The sequence below is a fragment of the Penaeus monodon genome, unplaced genomic scaffold (assembly GCF_015228065.2).
Source record: "Penaeus monodon isolate SGIC_2016 unplaced genomic scaffold, NSTDA_Pmon_1 PmonScaffold_539, whole genome shotgun sequence".
In the NCBI taxonomy this organism is placed as follows: domain Eukaryota; kingdom Metazoa; phylum Arthropoda; class Malacostraca; order Decapoda; family Penaeidae; genus Penaeus; species Penaeus monodon.
This window is the reverse complement of record NW_023660318.1, coordinates 60,496-66,636: the sequence shown is the minus strand read 5'-3', so window position 1 is coordinate 66,636 and position 6,141 is coordinate 60,496. Positions and strand designations below refer to the sequence as shown.

Sequence of the window (6,141 nt, the reverse complement as noted above, 5' to 3'; positions counted from 1 at the left end):
TTTTTTTTTTTTTTTAAAATCACTTAATGTTGTCTGCAAAAACCCGGAGTACGCTTTGGGCTTACGAAGGTCGACGCCAAATCAACCGGGACATGAAGTCTGCTCGAGAGGAACGCGAGGTGACGTGGTCGTGGGTCAGTACTCGGTCATGGCCCCCCGACGGCTCTCTGCGCGTGGTCGACTACTCGGGGGCCTCCCGCAACAGGCTTCAGGCCCTGTCCGAAAGGAGTACACGGTGAGGCTTTCCAAGGGCAGGAGCAGGGGCCTGCGGGCTCAGGCCAGGCAGTACAGTGCTATCCAACAGGGAAGCAACTCCCCAACAGAATCGCAACCATTACCAAACAGAATCGTGGCCAATACTCACGAACCGCAACCAGTACCAGGAAAACCGTGGCCAATACTCACAAAAACTACGATGTAAACCGAAAACGCAACCAGTACCAAGACTCAAAAAATCGCAACCAAACCCGGAAACAGTAACCAATATTCTCAGAACCGCAATCAATATCAACAAAACCGCAATCAATATCAGAGAAACCGCAACCAATTTCTCAGTCAGCAATGATTACCAACAGAACCGCTATCAGAACCCAGCAGAACTACAATGAGTACCACTGAAACCCATTCAGTATTCTCAAATATAAACACGTACCAACAGGAAAAACAATCAGAATCACCCAGAACCGTTACCAGTTTCACAGAATCGTAACCGATACCCAGCAGAACCGCAATCAATACTCCGAGAACTTTATGCATACCAGAACGCAATCAGTACCAACAGAAATCGCTCCCAATACCAGTACCAACAAAACCGGGGACCAATCCTATCAGAATCGCGATCAGTCCCTACCAAAACCCGCGATCGTCCTACCAGAGCCGTAACCAGTACCAGCAGAACCGCGATCCAGTTTCTACCAAAACCCGCGACCAGTCCTACCAGAACCAGTATCAACAAAAATCGCAATCAGTAACCAACAAAACCCGAAATTTCAGTACCAACAAAACCGCAATCAGAAACCAACAAACCGCAATCCAGTAACCAACAGAACCGCAACCATACCACAGAACCGTGATCAAAGCCTTTTCCGGGCCCACAACAACAATATCAGGTAAAACCCTTCCAGCGTTATGGAACCAACCGCTTTAATCAAACCTGAACCGCCCTTCCCCAGCCCCCTCTACAGTCAGAACCAAAACTACCTGGCTCGCCATGGATCCGGTTCTCAGAACCATACAACAACACTTCTACAACCATACAACCCCCAAACTGAACAGGGACCAGCAAACCAAGGGTATCCTTCCATCAGCGTGGTTCTCGCGTCCTCAAGGAACTAAAAGCGGAAACCGAAAAAGCCAACGGACTTCCTAGACCACGAAACTGTAAAAAGGCTTTCAGAATGGTTTCAAATGGATCTCTTGGTGTTGGCAAAAAACTTTGAACTTGCAAAATAAATAAGTTTTTTATAATTTCTTTTCTTTTATTTTGGCTACTCGAAAGATACACTGTACGCACCCCCATATACAACCACACTTACAATCACACACACGCAGTCACACACACACACACACAATATACCAGAGAAATTGATTACTATATTTATGCATATAGACAGATAAATGTATTATATTATATATACATTCACTTATATGTGTTGTATGTGTAAATATATATATGGCATATTATATATATATATATATTTATATATAATATATAATAATATATAATAATTTTATATATATATATATATATATTTTATATGCGGGTGTGTGGGGTGTGTGTGTGGGTGTGTGTGTGTGTGTTGTGGTGGTGTTTGTTATAAGACTATCTTTTATGTACATATTGGTAAAATAATTACAAATAAAAGTGTATATATATATAATATAATATAATATTATATATTTTTTTTTTGGTTGTTGTTTTTGGGGTGTGTGTGTGGACGTGTATGATTCGAAGCGGATTGATAATAGACATTTTCACTGTATTGTAATATGTGCGTGCGTGCGTGTACTGTGTATATTATGTATATGTATTATATATTTTACTTTTAAATTTTCATATGTGGGGGTGGGTTGTGTGGGGGTTGTGGTTTTGGTGGGGTTGTGTGTGTGTGTTTTTTTACTATATGTCATATATGTTGTGTCGTATATATATATAATATATTATATATATATATTATTATTTATTATAAAAATATATAATTTTCTTTTTAAAGACATAAAGTAAATGATAATGATAAACCTAAACTTCAAACTGTAAAGTTCCCATGACGTAGGAGGTAACCGACCCTTTTTACCTTTTATCTAACATGTGCCTGGATTTCATAGCAAAATTTTGGGGAAGACATAGGTAAAAATCGAAATGCCGTTGGGCCGAAGACATTGATCAAACCAAAATCAAAACAAATCAGCTACGATCTAAATCCATGCAAGTTATCAATTCGCGAAAAGGGTTTTTGCCATGCCCAGATTGTTAACAGTGAGCCTGTTGGATTTTTTTTTGCATCACTCTGTTTTCCGTTTGAAAACTTGGTGGAGAGAGAAAAAAAAAGTAGGGAGGGGAAGAAAATCATATCCGAAGGCCTAAAAACAAGGGCAGTTTAAAAAGGGGTCGGGTAGCGTGAGTTTTCTTGTTTTTTTCCCTTTTGTTTTTTTTTGTTTCTGTGACCCCGGGGTCGCGCGAAAAAAATTCGACGTGGAATAAAAAAAAGATTTTTATCTTTGCCCTGAAGATTTTATATATTTTTTCAGTTAAAAATGCGCCCCTGATGTCATACCATGGGAAAAGTTGGAAATGGGGCAGAATTACAAAAAAAAAAAAAATATCCTTTTGGAAAATTTTTAAAATTTTAAATATTTCCACCAAAATTTTTCAAGTACACGCCCCAAAACCGGCTGCTATAAAAAAAACACTTGTGGCCCCAAAAATGGAACCAAGAAATAGAAGTTACAATAAAAAATATATCTAAATTTTAAAACTCGGTTGATGAAAAAAACAGGCAGAGGGTAACACTGAAACAAAAGACCAAAAAAACCCAAACACAACAGATACAGAAGTTTATTTGTCTGACAGCAGGGAGGAAGTGTAACAAAACTCTTTTACAAAAGGCCGGGGTTTCTTTGATCGTTTTAAACCATACATTTTATATAGTAGCTTTTTTAAAAGTAAAAAGATAATACTTTTCACCACCCAAAAATCATGGCTGCCCCACTTGCGGTTTTCTGGGTGTGAGAGAACTGACGTTTTTTTTTTCTTTCTTTCTTTTTTTAGATAAAAAAAACAACCGCCTCGTTGAAATGCATGACATGCATGAGTGGCCACTCATTATATTGTTTTGATGTAAATGATCACACACTCAACATCATAAAAAACACACATGCACACATATTTTCGCATAATACATATTGTGTGGGTTGCCATGGGTTTTATGAAACATGGGTCTGGAAAAATTTTTACCTTGCTTTTATTCCCCCTTTATTAAAAGGGTTTTATTCTTCTTGAAAACTTTTTTTTAAAGAATCTAAATTTCGATCGATGGCTACAAGGGGAAAGTCCTTGCCAAAAAAAAGGCGATAGGGGTGAGGGAAAAAAACGGACCGCCTTGCAGGATATCCGAGACTTTGAGAGCGGGGTAGGCGGGGCCCCCCCAAAAACTTGGGTAAAAAGCGGGCACCGTCGACGTCGCCGCAAACAGCCTCGTTTCCCCACCCTGGGGTCAAAATAGGTATTTTTTTCTTTCCCTGTTTTTTATAACTACAATTCAAATTTTCTAACCTAAATTTTTTTTTCTTTAACCCCTTGCAGTAGCCGGTGATATTACTATGTTAGCGCTACCCTAGGGGGGGCGGACAGAGGCTCCTATATTTGGATTCACGAGGGGTGGAGGTGGGGCAGGGACCCCAGCCTTCATCAAACTCCTCCGGAACCCCAAACCCTTTTCCCCAAGGGTTCAAAAACGTTTTAAGAGAGGCCCTCAATACATCTTGGCCAAGCGAAACAATGATCCAGTTAGTATCCCACTGTTTCTTGATACATAATATTTAAATTTTCGTTAAAAGCCTAGAGTACGTTTTTTTTCTTCTTTCTTTTTTTTACTACCTTTGATGTTTGGGAAAACCCGGATACGTTTGGGTTTACGGGGTCGACGCCAAATAAAAGGGGGACATAAATTTCCTCAAAGGGGAACGACGAGGTGACGTTCGTGGTCATACTCGGCCCATGGACCCGACGGCTCTCTCGTTTGGTCGACTACTCGGTGGCCCCGGCACATTTCCACCACCGTCCGAAAGGTAACAGGCGAGGTTTTCCGGACGGGAGCAAGGGGCTGCAGGCTCAGCCCGGGCAGTACAGTGTACCAAAAAGGGAACAACTACCACGAAAGAAACCCTACCAACAAAACGTGGCCATACCACAGAACTACGATGTAAAACCCCACAGAATCGTAACCATACCATATCCAAAATCGCAACCAGAACTTTGGGAAAAAATCCAATTTCTCAGAAACCCCAAACAATATCAACAGAACCCCAACAAAATCAAGAAACCCCCAACCAAAATTTTCGTACAGCAAGATTACCAACAGAACCGCTATCAAACCAGCAGCTACAATGATACCCAAACTGAAACCCATTTAGTATTCCAAATCTTAACGAGTACCAACGGACCGCATCAGAATAGCAAAAACCCTTCCAATTTTCGCAGAACCGAACCGTATCAGCAAATGCAATATACTCCCGAATTTAAGTATACCAAACCCCAACCTACCACAACAGCGACCAGTCTTACCAGAACCGCAAAAATACCATCAGAACCGCGTCGTCCCCACGAGAACCCCAACCAGTTCCCAAAACTTAACCATACCAGGAAACCCTGATCAGTCCACCAAACCGCGATCAGTCCTATCAAACCCCGACCAGTCTTACCAAACCCGTACAAAGAACCGAATCGTACCAAAAAAGCACCATCGCAGAACCCCATCAAAGCCTTTCCGTCGCAACAACAAAATAGGGACAACTTTTCCCGCTTATGGAAACCCAAACCCCTCAATCAAACCTGAACCCCCCTTTTCCCCCCCTCCTACAGCCCGAACAAACTACCTGGCCCTTATGGTCCGGTCCTCAAACATACAAAAACCGCTTCTACAACCAGTACAACACCCAACTAAAAGGGGAACGCGAACCAAGGTTACCTCCAATCAGCGGGGTTTTCGGTCCTCAAGGAAATAACACCGAACCAAAATTGTCACGGACTTCCCAACCACGAAAAGTAAAAAGGGGTCCAAAGGTTCAAAATTAAAAAAAGGGTTTTCCCCGGTGTTGGGACAATACTTGGACTTTTTGCAAAATAAAAACTTTTTTATAAATTTTTTCTTTTTTAATGTTCCGAGAGATGCAAACACTATACACAGATTTCATAATATAAACCACACACACAACAACAAATATATATTATTATATATATATTTATATATAAAAATAATACATATATATATTATATGTATATATATATAAAATATATATATATATATAAAATATATATTTAATATATATATATATTTATTAATATAATTTTTAAAATATATATATATATATATATAAAGTATAAAACAAACAAAAAGATATAAACCCCCCCCACCACAAACCACACCCCCAACCACACACACCCCACCACACACACACACACACACACACACATATATTTAAAAATATATATATAAATTAAAATATATATATTATTATATGTATGTTGTATATTATATATTCACAGATAATTTTTTTCGTACTGTATTAAAATAAAAAGGTGGATAGATATTGTATTTATTGTATGAATAATATACACATCACATATAAAAATATTTATATGTATAAATATGTTAATGATAAAAACATACTACTTTCAGAATAAATATGTAAACACCGCACACCTACACCACAAATGTACAAAAAAACTAAAATTAGAAAATTTTTGTATATACATTATTTATATGTATAAAACAAATATAACCCATAAATGTAGACATATATGGTTTATATAAGCGTGGTGTGTGGGTGTGTGTGTGTGGTTGTGTTTATGTGACGTGTTATAAATAGATGATCAAATAGAGATGATGATAAAAAGATTTACTATGTATAATTTTGCTGGCT

The 6,141-nt window shown here is 38.7% G+C and overlaps 1 pseudogene; it reads left to right on the top strand.

Moving 5' to 3' along the window:
• Positions 1–16: 16 nt before the first annotated feature.
• LOC119571187 lies at positions 17–1,335 on the top strand (annotated as a pseudogene).
• Positions 1,336–6,141: the final 4,806 nt, after the last annotated feature.